This window comes from Schistocerca gregaria, chromosome 1 (genome assembly GCF_023897955.1).
Source record: "Schistocerca gregaria isolate iqSchGreg1 chromosome 1, iqSchGreg1.2, whole genome shotgun sequence".
NCBI lineage: Eukaryota > Metazoa > Arthropoda > Insecta > Orthoptera > Acrididae > Schistocerca > Schistocerca gregaria.
Genome location: NC_064920.1, coordinates 365,210,019 through 365,229,854, shown reverse-complemented (window position 1 = coordinate 365,229,854; position 19,836 = coordinate 365,210,019).

Below are 19,836 nucleotides of genomic sequence, written 5' to 3'. Positions count from 1 at the left end.
GTAATCGCATCAGAGCCAGGGGCGGAAGCTGTACATGGCAACAACCGCAACAGTCACGCTCAAGAGCTCGAAACAGCGCGCAGGCAACTGATAGGAAGTTTTAAAACTAATGAAGGAGTTCTTTGGGACACTCAACTTATACTCTATAGAAGTGGTTAAGCAACGTTCGATCCAAGCCTCAGATTACTAAGAATGGAATGCGAATTTATTGCTGGCGGAAAAAGTCGCAAATAATTGATTTACTGTAATTAAATTCCGGGATTTCTACTGTCTAGATGACATATTTAAGTAATTAACACTACAAGATCACACGTTAATGTAAGCACGAGATAAGCCATAACAAATGTGAAATCCTGGTACAATAATAACCGATGTATACATCAGTAATCGATGTAACCGCTAGTGTGTTGTATTCAAGCATGCAAACGACCATGCATTGTGTTGTAGAGGTACCGGACATCAGTTTGTGGGATGGACTTCCATGCCTGTTGCACTTGGTTGGTCCATGCTGGGACGGTTAATGCCGTTTGTGGATGACGCTGGCGTTACCGTCCGATGATTGATAGAGCAGGCCAAAGCAACGTGTCGACACTCCGTAGAGCATGTTAGGTTTCAACAGCTCGATGTGGGCGAGTGTTATCCTGTTGGGAAACCCGCCTGGAATGTTGTTAATGAATTTTAGTGCAACAGGTCGAATTACCACACTGACGTACAAATCTGCAGTCAGGATGAGTGGAATAACCAGAGAGAGTGACTGCTATCATACGAAATCGCATCGATTCAAAACCACTTTTTATCAGGAAACACAGTAGACCTCCCCTCTGGTCTCCAATGAATACTCGCTTGATGCCACTGAAGTAGCAAAAGACGGTGGTTTGGGGTCAGTGGTATGAATGCTACACGGCGTCTGGAGCGGAGCTTTCCACGAAGTAACCAATTTGCAACAGTTCGTTGTCACTGTGGTGCCAAATGCTGCTGAAATTGATGGTCTTCCCACTCGGTAATACCACGTGGCATTTCGGCGCCCGGTCTTCATGCGACCGTACCTTCTCGTGACCACCGCTCCCTGCAGTCATGTGCAGTGGCATTAATGCGAAGTCATTGCGTAGCATCGCAGAAAGAACGTTTATATTGTCGTAGCCCCATTACACTACCTCGTTCAGACTCAGTGAGGTGTTGATAATGACCTCTTGTCGCCTTGTAGGCATTCTTTACTAACACCAACTCACAACGTCCAATTTCAAAGATTACTAACGCTCACGATCGCTGCGGCGTGTATTTAAAGTAAATGTGATTTGCATCCTCACAGTGGCACTACTAGCTCCATTCTTATGTAACTGTCGCGAAACAGACATAATCCTTCAGATGTAGAAATACGGCTACCAAATTTCGTTTATGTCGCGCAACTCTTTCTTGGTATTGCGATTTTTTTTCCGTCATTGTAGCTACAGTTACTATGGATTAGCAAAAATGTGCTGGGACCGACGGTTTACCGGTGGAATTTTGTAGCAAATTCTTCCATTTACTACGGAGCACGAAAGAAAAAAAAATCTGTATTTAAATCCTGTGAAACATAGTACCACCACCGAATTTCACGGATCCTGTAACGGTTCTAATGCCGAAGAAAACCAAAATTGCTCCAGCTGAAAATATCTATCCGACTGTCTTAACCAATGCCGGTTACAAAATATTCGTGATGGTCATTGATATTCCACTAGAAACTGAACCGCACGGAAGTTTGGAACATTACCAAAAATCTGCAATCCCAAGACATAGAATGACGGGCATATTGACAAAGTATCGAGATCTTCTCATTTCACTTGTGAAGCTCAGAAAACTTTGTTCATTGCATTTTTATGTTTACAAAAAGCTTACTGTAGAGCAGAAATCGACTACCTTGAATGAGTCGTGAACAAAATCGGATTTGATAAGAGATTTATCGAAACTGCCAATCTATGTACGAAATGAGCTCACCAGAATCAAAATTAGTGATGATCTTTCCGAACATAAACTGTTGCAGAAGACCCTCCGCCTGAGATGTCCTCTGTCTCCTTCTCTCCAGTCAACAGCAATGGAATCTCTTTTCCGAAGATTACAGACCGCTTTGTCCGGATGCAGTATACGATATGGGGTGAAAAGTGCAGTAACCACGTAAGCAGATGGCGTGAGTATAATTTTAAATGATGAGCAACATGAATTAGCCTGGCTGACATACTCAAAGAATATAAAAAATCCAACATGGGTAAAGCAGTTCGTATTTGCCTAGGACCTACTTCTCAATAGCGGCGTTATCCATGGTTGCATTAGGCTGGAAAAAAAGAAAAACACCATTTGGGCATGACCGTCACAGCGAATCCCACATACATGTTAGAAATCAACTGAAATAAGGCGCAATCAAACAAAACGTCATTAATGGTTAAAGATCTCCGAGGTTTAGACAAAATACTAATGACTTAATACAATGATGCTTACATATCATCCAAGCTCAATCATTTAGCTGCACTCTTTCCTATACCTGAAAAACATGCCAGACAAACATTTGCTGTGGCGGCGTAGCTTGCCTGAAGGTTCAATAGGTTCAGGCTGCCTTTTCTCAACACAGCAAATCCACGTACCAAAGACGAATTGAACTGTGAAATCCATATCAGCACTGAGTGATAATATTCCTAAAACATAGAAAAAAGATGCTAAAGGAAGGAGCTGTAAGCAAAACAGAAAAAATCTTTCAAATGTTTCGACCATCTGATGTAAGGTCGCCGATTTATATCGACCCAGAACATGAAAGTTATAGATACGTCTATGTCTATTACATAAAAACAAGCTACTTAGGAGAGGATAAACTGGAACAGCCCTCAGCAAGAGTCTGTCAAGAATTCTCCCATTCTGGGAGGATAGCTTTCCGTCAAGACCACTTTTAACGTGGCAAGGAAGGCTGGGTTTTTAATAATAATAATAATAATAATAAATTTTTACATCAGTGATTAGTGTAATACAACACATTCCAAAACCTTGAGAAGCTCTTATGTCTTACGTATTTAGTTAAAGGCTATAGTAGTATTAAACTCGTACAATTTTGACAGCGAAATGAAAAATTCACGACTCGAGTCCCAGTACAGCACACAGTTCTAATCTCCTAGTAAGTTGCAAATCAAAGCACATTCCACTACAAAGTGAATATTCATTCTGGAAATTTTGACAGCATAGTGATTTAGATGATATAAAATCGATGTTTGAGCGCATCATTATCGGTACTTCGCACTACGGCTATGAACACGTGTCTGTGGACTCTAGCCAAGTGAGCACGTAACTGCGACAGTATTGTTTTTCCTATCGTTTCCACCAACTTTCCGCTACGTTTCTAACTGGGGAAACTTCCCATCGCATCCCCCCCCCCCCCTCAGATTTAGTGGTAAAATGGCCCAGTGGGTAACCCGTCAAAAACCAAACACAGATCAAGCTTGAAAACAGGGAGAAGGTATCCTGAATTGTGAAAAAAAGAGAAAAACAGAAACAGCCCAAGCTCAAGATATGCAACAATAATGGCGTTGTGGTTACACTGTTATGTTGCGGGAGTGGAAGGCGGTAGAGCAGTGTTCAAACCTCTTTCATGCTGTAACTTTTTTTTTCACCAAATTGTGAATTCCCCGTCCGGTCACTGACACATCTGTTCTCCTTCTGTAGTCTTGCCACACGTCGTACTGTACATTAGTTATAGAATGTGAGGATATATTACCATCGCAAGTAATGTAATGAATAGTGAGAGTAGGCGATATGCCGCACAGACCTCTCACAGATATGAAAACAACAAATAAACGACTATGAACTGCGTTACAGCAAAGGAATTCAAGAGTCAAAACTTCCAAAACGGAACACAAGAGTCATAACATGCGGTACTTGTGTAGAACAAGTAGGATGTAGGTACGTCTGGAAGTTCTTTCCTTACACCTCGTTGTTGCAAACGAACTTTACATCGCGATAGAGACGCAAATTTGAATACAACCAACAGAAATGTCAATGACCGGACGGACAGTTCGTATTCCTCGCGGAGCGAAAATGGGGACATGGGAGATTCGAACAAGGATCGCGCCCTTCGTAGTACAGCACCGTTACCACATAACCATGGCACGGTGCTGCTGAAATTCGTTCCATGTTGCCCATCCTGATCTTGGATCGTTCACTGTATTTTGCCTCCTTTTTCATAGTTCAGTACACCTTCCTGTTTTCATACCTGATCAGTGTTCAGTTTTTGACTGCCTATTCACTAGACCTTCTTACCACTAAATCTGAGGGGGATGCTAGGGGGAGTTAACCTTGTAAATGGTGCCCTTGGCCTTTTTGTCTCCCTTTCATCCGTATCTGGTGTAAGCTACGTCCACTTGCAGGCCTTTGGCTCCTGCTTATGTACACTTAGTTTTTTAGTGAGTTGTGCGAGGGGTTTCGCTGAACTCTCTTTATTTCCAGCCAAAGTTGAAACATGCTACAATGTATTTGATATAAAGTCAGGTTAATGAATTAGCACAAATGCATTATAGCACAGCTACCCCATGAGTCGCAACGCAATGCATCCATTTACCATGTTAGCTGTCAGAGTGGTTCCCCTGAAAATAGGGACATGTGATTTCAGCAAATCGCGTCACGTGACCCTATCAGCCATACTAGGTCTTGATGTTACATACGTGATATTGAATGCTGTACCTTCGGCAACACTCGTCGAGGACAGAAGGAAGTGAAATTTTTATCGGACTCCCGCTGGAGGGAGTACGTCTGAAATTGACGATTCTTGAGCAAATTCTCTTGCAACAAGATGTTCGGGAAAGCATATGCCACCCGCGTATCACACGATGTATAACTCTCATTCGTGTAAATGTTGTACGTTGTGTTTTTTTGCCACCCTACTGGGCTTCCGCCTGCATTATTGCACGCACCTGACGGGTCATGATGCAATTTAACTACGTGTTCTTCCCCTCATGCATGCACTTAGGAAGATGACGTTTCAGATTCGTTTTAATGTGTTCTAATTCTGTTTTTACATCAATACCAAAGATAAAATGGAACCTTACAATATCTAAAAATGAGGTATTGACTCCACCTGAGGAGAAAAGAAATTTGTGAAAACTTCACCAAAATAAATCGTCGGTTGACCGGACGCATCCTTACACATCAAGGAATCATTGGCCTGGTAATGGAGGGACGTGTGTGGGGCGAAAATTGTACAGGGCGGCAGGTTGAAAAGAATGAATACTGCAGTAGTTGTGCTGATCTGAAGAGGCTTGCACAGGGTAGAAGAGCGTTGGGAGCTGCATCTAATCAGCCGTCTGGGGCGAAGAGCACCACACAACCAAAGACAGACGCCCTTTTTTCTTTGACTCACAGAAAATACATGTGGCATATTGCAGACTTTTGCTAAAACAATTGTGAAGGGTATGCTCGTACAAACAAAATTTCTACTACTGAGAAGGTGCCGGTCTCAATAACGATCTTTGACGTGGACGAGAAATTGCCTGCTCTGTATGTACACTGTTGGCCACCCAAAATGAAACGCCCTGAAGGAAACATCTAAACCAGGTGAAATCTATAGCATTGATCTGTGGCGACGAGAGATGCACATGCTTAGCATTTCAGCGCAAGAGCACGTCACCTGCTAGCGCTATACAGTGGGTGACATACCGCCGCGTTGGGTGGACGTACTGGAATTGTTATTTCGTGCGGTTGTTTTGCGTAAGTAGCTTCAGCATGTCAGCGAGCGTCTTTCGAGCACGTTTCGGAGTTCGCCGGCGGAAGAATGGTTGCCTACAGTTATTGCGGATTATCCTTCAGAGAAATCGGTGATCGTGTTGGACGAAAGAGATCTGTAATTGCTGGATGCAGGAGGGAACGTCGACACCGTTTGCACTCACCTCGTTACACCTCTAGACGTGATGACAACCATATTATGCCCATGGTAGTGATGGTTCGATCAGCCACGTCACGAACCACATCATAACAAATCGGTCCGTTGAGCAACATGCAGTGTCTGTGTTTATCATTCGACGTCGTTTGCAACAGAGTGGATTGTCCGCAAGGCGTCCTTTGCTGAGTCTACCACTGACTCCACATCACAGTCTTTTGCGCCAGCAACGATTCTATGAAGGATGATCTTAGACAACCGAATGGAACTACGCTGTTTAACCGACCTATCCCGATTCTGCCTGCACCATCACGGCGGTCGGATCGGAGTCAGGAGACACCATAGTGAGAGACTGTTGAACTGTTGCATTACAGATCACCCAACTGGTACTGTACCTACCATTACGGTCACGCATGGTATTGGGTTCCACTTCCGCACCCCCCCCCCCCCTCTCCACCCCCAGTATGCCTTGCCGGAACACTAACCAGCCAGCGTTACATGTCAGAACTTCTTCTGCAGCCTGCTGTCCTCTCATAGCTTCATAGCTTGAAGACGGCCACATTGCAACAGGATAATCCGAGACCACATGCGTCTTGCTGTGCTCATGACTTTTTTGTCGCCCGTCGGATGGCATTACTGCTGCCTTGATATCCCTAGTCTCCGATCTCTCAGCTCTAGCCGACGTTTGAGCAACCACTGACCTGGATACACCACGTGTTGCTACATCAGATCAGCTTTGGCAACGTGTGGAAGCAATATGTACTGCTAAACCCCAATAACACATCCAGAGTCTCTGTAACTCAATGCCGAGGCGTGTAGCAGCGGCTATAGCCAGCAATGGCGGCAACACTCAATACTGATTTCATCATCTTCCTCACTTCACATGGGACTGTATTTTCAATGCTGTAATCTTCGTGCAACGTTTTATCTCCCAATCCAGTTTGCCTGTGATATCTCCGCTTCTACTTGGTGCTGTATTTTGGATGGCCAGCAGTGTGTTATACATACACCGATACTTCAGTTTGATGAGAGCATTTCCATTCCAGTGGCTGCGAGCCGCCGTCTTTTGATGTACGCAGTCTGGGTCAGGTCGTGGGCGGAGCAACACAGCTAATCAGAAGTTTCCGAAGCGCCTGAGGCTCGGCGAAGTTGGCCGACTTATAGCCGAAAGCTGTCAGTTCGTCAGAAGCAGCCAGTAAATATAGCAGCAGGGGGAGTGCTCTCTCTCATCTTGCAGACATCGTATCTTTATGGTCAGGCTGAAACATACAACCATTTGCTTTGCGCAAGATTCATAACACCAATACGGAAATGGCTCTGAGCACTATGGGACTTAACATCTGAGGTCATCAGTCACCTAGAACTTAAAACTACTTAAACCTAACTAACCTAAGGACATCACACACATCCATGTCCGAGGCAGGATTCGAACCTGCGACTGTAGCGGTCGCGCGGTTCCAGACTGAAGCGCCTAGAACCGCTCGGCCACTCGTGCCGGCACCAATACGGAAACCTATACACCCTTGGCTCTTTAAAGGTAATCCAAACTAAATAAAAGCTACCTGTATTGAAATAATCTTGATCATGTTGAGCACCACATTTGACACAACTGTTAATGATTAATGAATACCAGCTCAGCTGTATTATTACACATTTATCGTGTTACGACCGGTTTATTTAGTAAAACATTTTCAAGTTGCCTGCAGTTAAACGAAACAGGAAATGAGGCTAAAGCATCTTAATGAATAAAATAGGTAACTCACGGTGCAAACAAAATTCTCACAGAGTTGTGCTAAGGTCATGCCACAAATTATATTGGTTGTCGTATGTAATGTTGAAGACCCAATTCAAAAACAGTGATCATAAAAATTCTGCCGACCGCCTAAATCCGTGCTCGGCTGTTGTCAGTGTGCTTTATTTATTAAGATGCTATAGCTTTAGTCTAATTTTCTGTTTTGTTTAACCGTAGGCAACCTAAAGACCTACGAAACAAACCGATCATAACACAACAAATTTGTAATAATGCAGCTGAGGTGGTATTCATTAATAATTGTGTGTATTGATTGCAAATTTATACAATGATATAAGGTTGATAAAAGAATGGACCTGCAAAATTACAGACCAACACACTTAACGGCGGTTTGCTGTATAATTCTTGTGCTTTCGAATATAATAAATTTCCCTGATGCCTAATAGCTTCTGAGAAAAGTCTATACGGACTTAGGAAGCATCGTTAGTGCAGAGGGGTGTTGCTGGATTTGTTACCGGTAGGTTCGATCAACACGCTATTACTGAATTGCTCTGTGGACTCAAATGCGAATATCTGGAGGGAAAAAGACTTTCTTTTCGCGAAACATTATAAAAAAGTTTAGAAAATCGGCATTAACAACAGACTGCAGAACGATTCTACTGCCACCTATGCAGGGTTACATCACGTGTAAGAATCCCGAAGATGAAAGAAGAGAAATGAGGGCTCATCCGGAAGTATATACACTGTCGTTTCTCGCTCGCTCCATTTCCAGTTGGAGCGGCAACTAGCAGCGGCACAAGGAAACCCCCGCCGAGTACCTTATAGTGGCCTGCAGAATATGTATGTAGATGCAGACCAGGCTGCTATCTTCCGATCTACAATATATAGATGTAGAATTAGAATACAGAACGATGAACGATTAGGAAACATACTGCCTCGTACAAGAGAAAGCAATACCGCTTCCTCGAGGTCCGTCGGCGATCGTCGAGGACACATCAATGATCGAGAAGGCCGACTGGTAGTTAAGAGTGCCCGTCTGGCTGCAAGGAACTCGTCGGCGCTGTGTTCACTCCATATTAACATGTATCTTTTGTGTTTTATGGTTATTTCGCACTTCACTCATGTGCACCTTTAACTATGCTATCACTAGCTATATGCTCGTGCTTCCCGACGGAAGTTAAACAAGGGTAGGATTTCGTACCACAGTCGGTGAAAACGGAACCCTTATAGGATCATTTTGTCAGTGTATGTCAGTATATGCCTGGATTGGGCATATAGGGACTAGCTCTCTCTAACCGTGACAGAGTTCGTCCACTGACAATGACACACAGTTCTTCCCTTCTTTGTAAATTTTAATAGCAACTCCTTTGTTCTAATCTGCACATATTTCCCCTACGAGGTAGAACTGGAGTGTATAGCATTCGCACTGGGCGCTGATATTTGGTCCCACCAGTCAGACCAGCACATATAAACGAGTACAGCTGGTATCGATTTCTACCATCGCTACACAACGAAGTAGCTCTAGCGCTTTTTGTCTCAAGTATTTACGAATTCTGAAGCAGCCAGTACTTCTTTCTGTGTCTTTCATAGTTACGTAGTAACCATGTAGGACTCAATCCTCTTGCACGTCACGGCTTGTGCCGTCCTGCTACTGCTACACATGCCTTCCCTATAATTTCAGCTGGTATTCACACGAGTCTTGCTATACCTACCATGTTGTTCAGTGAGTCTAATCAGGTCTGTATAACATCCTGATTCACTGCACTGGTGGTCACTTTTCTGCTGCTGGCTCCCATATCTAGCATTGAGTTCCCATATGTTGGCAATATCCAAGGTCCAAAATACCGTTTTCAACAGCCTACCTCCCATGTCTAACCACCCTCTCTTATGTCAATAGCAATGTATGTGGTAGAAATCCATCGCTTGGCATAGCTGCATCTGCAGACGTTTGTAGGATCGACGTAGCTCTCGGCCCTATCCCTATACTTCCTCTAACACCACTCTCTTCACAGCTTCAAGATACAGTTTCGTGAACGCTTCCTTCCAGCCTTCATACTTCGCTTCTCACTTAGCACGCACTGTACGTTCGTTTCAGCGTCCAACGGTGGCTGATTAAATGACGCCTTCCTGACTGGAGTGATCCCTCCCTCCAGCGGTCGGTCTCGCAATGTTCTTGGGCTGTTGCTGTTGTGGGTGTACAGCAATTCCAGGACTATTAGCCTTGCCAATGATCTTATCTGGGGAAATGAAGTTGCAGTCCCTTTCCCTCCCCACTTTGGAATCCGTCAGCCATGCTGTGCGCGCTTAACTTCACCCTCAAACATACACAAAACTCTAGTTATGTCACCAGACACTATTTCCTATCATAATAGCGAAATAAAATATCTTGATATGCTATTCCTACTTCGCGATCTTAATGCACATAGCACTGCACGTTATGTTTGTGTGAGTACATTTCGTTTCTTACTATTCTTCTTATACTCTCCCTATTTTTAGGAATTGCTGGTATCTAACTCAGCTTCTTACAACCTCCCCCTTTTTAGGGAGTACTGGTATCACCAGCGACAATCAGTCTGGTGCACCTTTAAAACGACGAAGGCACTTCACATGCACGATAGTCATATGCGCAGGCAAAAGGAAATTGACACTTACCAGTGATGTCATTTCAATAACCTAGTGTGGACCTTGGTACTGGGTGACGAATTAATTTGTTTTACCCTGTGCAGTATATGGGCTTGCCAGCATTACTTACATAACTACACAGTATTCTGGTAATTTAACATTACATTGTACTATTCTTTCTTGTTGCTCAGGGGTACTGGTGTTAGCTCTCTGCATCTCCTTCAACATTCTCGCAAAATTTCGTACAGGTTGCCCATTCCTTTAGTTCGACCACTTCAAAGCATCTCATGTGGTGACACGCCCACGTAATCATGGGTTTTCAATTAACAAGCTGTTACCATACTCAATAAGAAAGTATCCCAGTCATTACGATGCCCACCTTACAAACCACGTTGTATCCTTCCATTGGCTTGTGCATGTAAGGGTCTAGTTCTCAGCTTACAAAAATATAACAAATGACATAACTACTTCATCAGTTCTGACTAGAAGTTAGTGTGCTCATCTGTGAGTACCATCTCTCGAACATTGAACATCAGCAGTCCATTATTTACCATTGTGTGTGCTACAGCATCTGCCTGCTCGTTTGGAATAGCAATCATTGCCACATAGCAGGAGAAACCATTTAGCATATAATAGTCAAAGCACAGCGATCTCCCACTGGAGTCTGGCTAAAAGGTCCTAAAATATCCATTCCAGTCATTACAGAAGGATTAGTCGCCTCTGCTAAATTCTGTAACAGCACATTTTGATGAGTTCTACATCTATACTACTGGCCATTAAAATTGCTACACCACGAACATAACGCGCTACAGACGCGAAATTTAACCGACAGGAAGAAGATACTCTGATATGCAAATGATTAGCTTTTCAGAGCATTCACACAAATTGGCGCCGGTGGTGACACCTACAACGTGCTGACATGAGGAAAGTTTCCAACCGATTTCTCATACACAAACAACAGTTGACCGGCCTTGCCTGGTGAAACGTTGTTGTTATGCCTCGTGTAAGGAGGAGAAATGCGTGCCATCACGTTTTCGACTTTGATCCAGTTCGGATTGTAGCCTGTCGCCATTGCGGATTATCGTATAGCGACATTGCTGTTTGCGTTGGTCGAGATCCAATGACTGTTAGTAGAACATGGAATCGGTGGGTTCAGGAGGGTAATACGAAATGCCGCGCTGGATCCCAACGGCCTCGTATCACTAGCAGTCGAGATGACAAGCATCTTATCTGCATGGTTGTAACGGATCGTGCAGCCACGTCTCGACCCCTGAGTAAACATATGGGTTCGTTTGCAGTAGCATGTACTATCAGCTCGGAGACCATGGCTGCGGTTACCCTTGACGCTGCATCACAGACAGGAGCGTCTGCGATGGTGTACTCAACGACGAACCTGGATGCACGAATGGCAAAACGTCATGTTTTCGGATGAATCCAGGTTCTGTTACAGCATCATGATGGTCGCATCCGTGTTTGGCGACATCGCAGTGAACGCACATTGGAAGCGTATATTCGTCATCGCCACACTGGCGTATCACCTGGCGTGATGGTATGAGGTGCCATTGATTACACGTCTCGGTCACGTCTTGTTCGCGTTGACGGCACTTTGAACACTGGACGTTACATTTCAGATGTGTTAAGACCCGTGGCTCTACCCTTCATTCGATCCCTGCGAAACCCTACATTTCAGCAGGATAATGGACGACCGCATGTTGCAGTTCCTGTACGGGGATTTCTGGATACAGAAAATATTCGACTGCTGCCCTGGCCAGCATATTCTCCAGATCTCTCACTAAGTGAAAACGCCTGGTCAATGGTGGCCGAGCAACTGGCACGTCGCAATACGCCAGTCACTACTCTTGATGAACTGTGGTGTCGTGTTGAAGCCGCATGGGCAGCTGTACCTCTACACTCCATCCAAGCTCTGTTTGACTCAATGCCCAGACGTATCAAGGCCGTTATTACGGCCAGAGGTGGTTGTTCTGGGTACTGATTTCTCAGGATCTATGCACCCAAATTGCGTGAAAATGTAATCACATATCAGTTCTAGTATAATATATCTGTCCAATGAATACCTGTTTATCATCTGCATTTCTTCTTGGTGTAGCAATTTTAATGGCCAGTAGTGTACTTCTCCACAACGCGTCTTACGGAGACTGGTGAAGGGTACCCGTTACCACTACCAGTCATTTCCTTTCTGTTCCATCACAAACAGAACAAAACGAAAATGGCTGTCTATATGGCTCCAAATGAGCCCTGATTTCTTGCCTCTTATCTTCGTGATCCTGAAGTGCAATGTGTCTTGGAGGCAACGGAACTGATCTGCAGTTGGCTTCAAATGCCGGTTCTCTAAATTTTCTTAATAGCCTTTCTCAAAAAGAACGTCGCCTTCTCTCCAGGGATTCCCATTTCAGTTCCCAAAGCATCTCCGTAACACTTGCGTGTTGTTCAAAACTACCAGTAACACATCTGGCAACTCGTCTCTGAATTGCTTCGAAATTTTCCTTTTATCCGATCTGGCACAGATCCTGGAAAATCAAGCAGTACTCAAGAATACGTTGCTCTAGCGCCCTATATGCAGTCTCCTTTACACATAAACCACACTTACCTAGAGTTCTCCCAACAAACTAAAGTCAACTACACTCCTGGAAATGGAAAAAAGAACACATTGACACCAGTGTGTCAGACCCACCATACTTGCTCCGGACACTGCGAGAGGGCTGTACAAGCAATGATCACACGCACGGCACAGCGGACACACCAGAAACCGCGGTGTTGGCCGTCGAATGGCGCTAGCTGCGCAGCATTTGTGCACCGCCGCCTTCAGTGTCAGCCAGTTTGCCGTGGCATACGGAGCTCCATCGCAGTCTTTAACACTGGTAGCTTGCTGCGACAGCGTGGACGTGAACCGTATGTGCAGCTGACGGACTTTGAGCGAGGGCATATAGTGGGCATGCGGGAGGCCGGGTGGACGTACCGACGAATTGCTCAACACGTGGGGCGTAAGGTCTCCACAGTACATCGATGTTGTTGCCAGTGGTCGGCGGAAGGTGCACGTGCCTGTCGACCTGGGACCGGACCGCAGCAACGCACGGATGCACGCCAAGACCGTAGGATCCTACGCAGTGCCGTAGGGGACCGCACCGCCACTTCCCAGAAAATTAGGGACACTGTTGCTCCTGGGGTATCGGCGAGGACCATTCGCAACCGTCTCCATGAAGCTGGGCTACGGTCCCGCACACCGTTAGGCCGTCTTCCGCTCACGCCCCAACATCATGCAGCCCGCCTCCAGTGGTGTCGCGACAGGCGTGAATGGAGGGACGAATGGAGACGTATCGTCTTCAGCGATGAGAGTCGCTTCTGCCTTGGTGCCAATGATGGTCGTATGCGTGTTTGGCGCCGTGCAGGTGAGCGCCACAATCAGGACTGCATACGACCGAGGCACACAGGGCCAACACCCGGCATCATGGTGTGGGGAGCGATCTCCTAAACTGGCCGTACACCTCTGGTGATCGTCGAGGGGACACTGAATAGTGCACGGTACATCCAAACCGTCATCGAACCCATCGTTCTACCATTCCTAGACCGGCAAGGGAACTTGCTGTTCCAACAGGACAATGCACGTCCGCATATATCCCGTGCCACCCAACGTGCTCTAGAAGGTGTAAGTCAACTACCCTGGCCAGCAAGATCTCCGGATCTGTCCCCCATTGAGCATGTTTGGGACTGGATGAAGCGTCGTCTCACGCGGTCTGCACGTCCAGCACGAACGCTGGTCCAACTGAGGCGCCAGGTGGAAATGTCATTGCAAGCCGTTCCACAGGACTACATCCAGCATCTCTACGATCGTCTCCATGGGAGAATAGCAGCCTGCATTGCTGCGAAAGGTGGACATACACTTTACTAGTGCCGACATTGTGCATGCTCTGTTGCCTGTGTCTATGTGCCTGTGGTTCTGTCAGTGTGATCATGTGATGTATCTGACCCCAGGAATGTGTCAATAAAGTTTCCCCTTCCTGGGACAATGAATTCACGGTGTTCTTATTTCAATTTCCAGGAGTGTATTTGCCTTTTGTAGCACAGTCCTCATATACTCGTTCCATTTCCTATCGATTTGCAACGTTATGCCCAGATATTTAAACGACGTGACTGTGTCAAGCAGGACACTACTAGTGCTGTACCCAAACATTAAATGTTTGTTTCTCCTACTCAGCTGCATTAACTTACGTTTCTCTACGTTTTGAGCTGGCTACCATTCATCACATCACCTAGAAATTTTGTCTCTTTCCTCTTGTATCCTGCTACCATCAGCCAACTTCGACGCCTTATCATGCACCACAGCATCTCAGCAAATAACCGTGGATTGCTGCATGCCCTGTCCGCCAAGTCTGCATATTGTGCACATGGTATACAGTTTTTCTACATATTGATTTACATCTTTTTTCCGTGTTCTTCACCAACAATGCACAGCTATCATTGTGTCTGTGGTTCTGTAAACCCAGTAACCAGCCAATATATGATCACTTGCTTTCTTCAATATGTCCACTTATACCGCAGCAGGGACCACAGTGTGAACCCTGAGTGTTGTTGACTCAGAGTTTACACTGTTCTCTCAGCATTTAAAATGAAGGATGAAATTTGGTTGCTTACAGAAGGTTTGCAAGATCTGTGAATCACTTAGATGTCAAACTAATTTGGCTCTAAGGGGAGTCGTACCACATAAAGTGACAAATTTCGACATTTTTAGTTTTATGTAACTTATGAAAATATAGATATTTATGCTCAATTTGGTGTTAGTTTTATTTAAATATTCGTATATTTGCTATTTTGATTGAATATTTGAAAATAATCATGCATTGGCATTTCTGAGAATTTTGTTTTGCATCGTTGGTGGAGAGCCAAACCTATGGTGACTTTTCAGTTACATAATTAGAGTGCATTAATCATGTGCCCGAGACTGCGAATACTAAAACAGCAATTGGAAAGTAGTAAGTTATCAAATGGTCAAAGTATATGGTGTCAACTGAGTTATGAACAAATTAATGACATTACACAATGTTATGGTATGGCTATTAGATGTAACAGGCACAACTTAGATGTTGTGAAGAGAGCTGTTTCGGCAAATTATTTCCACAAGATGTCTACATATGCTGAACCAATTCTCAAAATTTATTACACTAAGTGGGGTAAATACCTAAAGCGAAAAGAGGATGATACGTCAGTCACTTCTCACTCAGAATTAGTATATGAGATGCTCTTGTGCTCCATGAAACTTGTGTTTCAGGATCTTGCCCATAGAGAGTTTTTGAAGATATGACTGAAATACAAAACACAAAATGCAAACGAATATTTTAACAATGTTGTATGGTCAAAGATGCCAAAAAATATTCTTGTTGGAAGATCATTCTTTGAATTCGCTGTTTTTGACGCTGCTCTTACTTTTAAAGATGTCTTTTACGGGAGACTGCAGTTTTTTGGAGAATCCTGGAATTCATAATGGTTAAAACATCTCTAGAAGTGTGCTGGACTTGCACCAGCTACGAACTACAAAGGCAGAGATTGCAGCAAACATGTCAAAAGAAGCCATATCCAAGGAAAGGAGGGCAGCATTGGGTGAGGAATATGAAGGAAATGAGTACTACCAACCTGAAGAATTGTAACATATTTTTATGTATCAGGTGACAGCGCATAATTTTTTTTTAAAAAACGCTATTGTTTCGAAATGACACTTTTCAGTATAAATGTCCCTTTCTCTCAGAAAATTCTAAATTATTTACCACGTAAAGTAGATAGTACCATGACGCTGTGGTCTACTTTAGCAGCGTTTACTCCAATAGTTAAAATTCAAAATATTAAAATAGTGAAACTTAACATCAAAAATTTACATGTTAAGGAAAAAATCATAATTATTTTCCTAATTGTTATTTTAAAGTGATTATAGAGCAATAAATTCACAAAACATGAGAGAACATGTTGTAAAATCTCATATTTATATATTCAACAGTTTCTGAGAAAACGGTGCCTTTATATACACATTGTCAAGATAGGGTGGTACGACTACTCTTAATACGACTTTATCGCGAATTGTGCTCTCCGCCACACACCGCTTGGTGGCTAGCGGAGTATACATGTAGATGTAGGAAGGAAGCACGTGCCAACAGGTGTGAATATTACCGAACGATTAGCTAAAAACACAGGTGCAAAATACTAAAATGAATTCTTTACAGACGAATGTCCGCCCCTGGTAGCTGAGTGGTCAGCGCGACGGAATGTCATACCTAACGGCCCTGGTTCGATTCTCGGCTGACTCGGAGAGTTTCTCCGCTCAGGGACTGGGTGTTGTGTTGTCCTTATCTTCATCATTTCACCTCCATCGACACGTCACTCTCCGAAGTGGCGTCTACTCGAAAGACATGCACCATGCTAACGGTCTACCCCACGGGCGGCCCTAGCCATACGGCATTTCCATTTACAGACCAATAGAAAAAAAATGTTAGAAACCAACAGCGGGTAAGAACACTTTGGATTCCGGAAAAATTTAGGAAAACGCTAGGCAGTACTGAAGATACGACTTATCTTAGAAGATAGGTTAAGGGAAGGCAGACCTATGTTTTTAGCATTTGTAGACGTAGGGAAAGCTTTTGATAATGTTGACTGGAGTACTCCCTTTCAAGTTCTGAAGGTACCAGGAGTAAAATTTAGGGAGTGAAAGGTTATTTACAACTTGTTCAGAAATCAGTGGGAGTTATGACAGTGGTTGAGAGGGGAGTAAGATAGGATTGTAGCCTATCCCCGATGTTATTCATTCTGTATGCTGAGCAACTAGTAAAGAAAAATTGGTTGTATGAATTAAAGTTGAGGTAGTGGAAATAAAAACTTAGAGGTTTGCCGATGACTTTGTGATTCCGTCTGCAAAAGACTTGGAATATCAGTTGGACGGAATGGACATTGCCTTGAAAGGACAATATAAGACGAACATCAACAAAGACAAAACTAGGATAATGGCATGAATTCAATTAGGGATGCTGAAGAAATTAGATTAGGAAACGAGACACTTAAAGTTGTAGAAGCAGAGAGGACATAAAATGTAGACTGGCAATGACAAGAAAAGCGCTTCTGCAGAAGACAAGTTTGGTAACGAGGAATATAGATTCAAGTGTTACGAAGTCTTTTCTGAAAGTATTTGTATGGATTGTCGCCAAGTGTGGAAGTCAAACAGGGACGGTAAACAGTATAGAAAAGAAGAAAATAGTTTTTGAAATGTGGTTCCACAAAAGAATGCTGAAGATTAGGTGGGTAGAGTACGTAACTAATAAAGAGATACTGAGTGGAATTTGGGAGAAAAGAAATTTGTGGGGCAACCTGACTAGATGAAAAGATCGGTTGGTACGTCTCATTCTGAGACATCAAGAGATCACCAATTTATTACTTATAATGTTCCCCAAATTGTTAGCGGATTTCGTGACTTTGTGTTTTCGTGCAGTAGCGCTGAGACGATTTTATTGCTGAAAAAAAAAAGACACTGTGAGTAGAACGAAATCAATATTTCTGGAATTATTTCATCTATGTAATTTACGCGAATAAGGAGTTTTTTGTGGTTACTTTGTGTGGGGATGTCTGATAGTGAATGATCGCGCATTAACGGCACCAATCAGTGCAATACGTTTGGTTTGCTTTCAGAATAGAACCTGCATCTAAGGTTCCACTTTTCACAAAACGAAGTCAGATAACTTTTAGGCGTAAACCACGTCCCAAAATTATATTCGCGAACAGACAATCCCGGTAGAGGAGCCTAGCTAAAAAATATGAATCATGGTGGTAATTGAACTCCAATTTCAATATTCAAAAAATATTTTTACATGGTTTTTCAAGTACGTAGATCGAGGTGGCGCAGTGGTTAGCACACTGGACTCGCATTCGGGACAACGGTTCAATCCCGTCTCCGGCCATCCTGATTTAGGTTTTCCGTGATTTCCGTAAATCGTTTCAGGCAAATGCCGGGATGGTTCTTTTGAAAGAGCACGGCCGATTTCCTTCCCAATCCTTCCCTAACCCGAGCTTGCGCTCCGTCTCTAATGACCTCGTTGTCGACGGGACGTTAAACACTAACCACCACCACCACCACCACCAAGTACGTAATTTTTTTGATTTAATTGAAGAGTCAATTAGCCAAAGATAATTTTAATTTTATTCAGACTTGCATTTGAGTTCAAACATTTTAAAAGGCAGAATAATATAAAATTAAATAATAATAAAAGTTTTAAAAAGCCAGCATTAGATACTGGAGGGGAGTTTGGAGGAGGAGTGGGAGGTAAATACCGTAGAGGGAGACCAAGAGAAAAATGCAGTAAGCAGACTGAGAAGGATGTAGGTTGCGGTAGTTATTCGAAGATGAAGAGTCTTGCTCAGGATAGGGTAGTATGCAGAGCTCCATCAGACCACCTCAAGACCACAACACCGACAATTATAGCTCTAAATATTTCTTTTCCTGATGTTGTAATTTCTCTTAATCAAAACTAACTGTTTTATGCACATTTCACAACACGACAAAGGATATGATGTTATAGCCGCTAAGTCGCTTACAGCGCCTGATCCATGTTCGCAAAAGCACTGGTCAAAAGTGACAAGTAGTACCGCAATTTCCCCTTCATGGTAATATGGGGTAGAGAAGAAGACATATTTCACAGCATTACACTTTTAATGAAGATATCTGCACCAGCACCCTATTGTGATTTTCTAAATATCTGCAGACATTAATTTTGTAATAGTGAAACCTGTTGACCAACGCTAGTGCCCATCTTTCGCCGATTTCAGTGAAAAATAATTATCTGCGAAGACGCACATAAATCTTAGCTACACAATATATTTCAGTTAATATGAACTCTTGGAAATGTTATAATTGTGGTATGCCTCTTCCTTTTTTCCTACATCCCCTTGACTATCCTTGATTCAGCAGTGTTCCACTGGACAGCGTGATTCACACATGCATGAAGAATCAGGTAAGATGTTTCTTGTGCTGTATGTAACTGGGTCTCTTTCTTATGATTCCATATGTTGATCTAGTTAAGGAAGGAAAAATAGGGGAAATAATTCATGCAGTCGAAAATTTTTGTGCAAGCATTGCCGTGAACAGTATGTTAAAAATCGTCACCGGTTGGGGATTAGTTTAGCGGTGGGTATTCGTTTGTAGATAACTTTTACACATTTTTCTTCAGTAACATGAAACCTATGACTTCTAGCAAATACATGTCCCAATAGAAAATTGAGCTTCATTAAATTTCCTACAAAACAGGACCCGTTCAATTTTTCTTTAAGACCAATAGTTTGCAGTAAAAAATTCTCAAATTATAAAAAGTAATGTTTTAATCGTAAATGAAAGAGGATTAAGAACAAATATTAAATATTTGTACCACACATAAGTGCAGCAGAGCGGTGTTAAGAGATGACTTGAGTTCTAGGGGTATGGTGGGTGGTGGATGGGCATACGAGTATCTACTACGTCTACTCCACTACATCACAAAAACAACTACTGCGGTCTCAGAACTACACCAGCTCTTACGCAGCATGTTTTATTAAT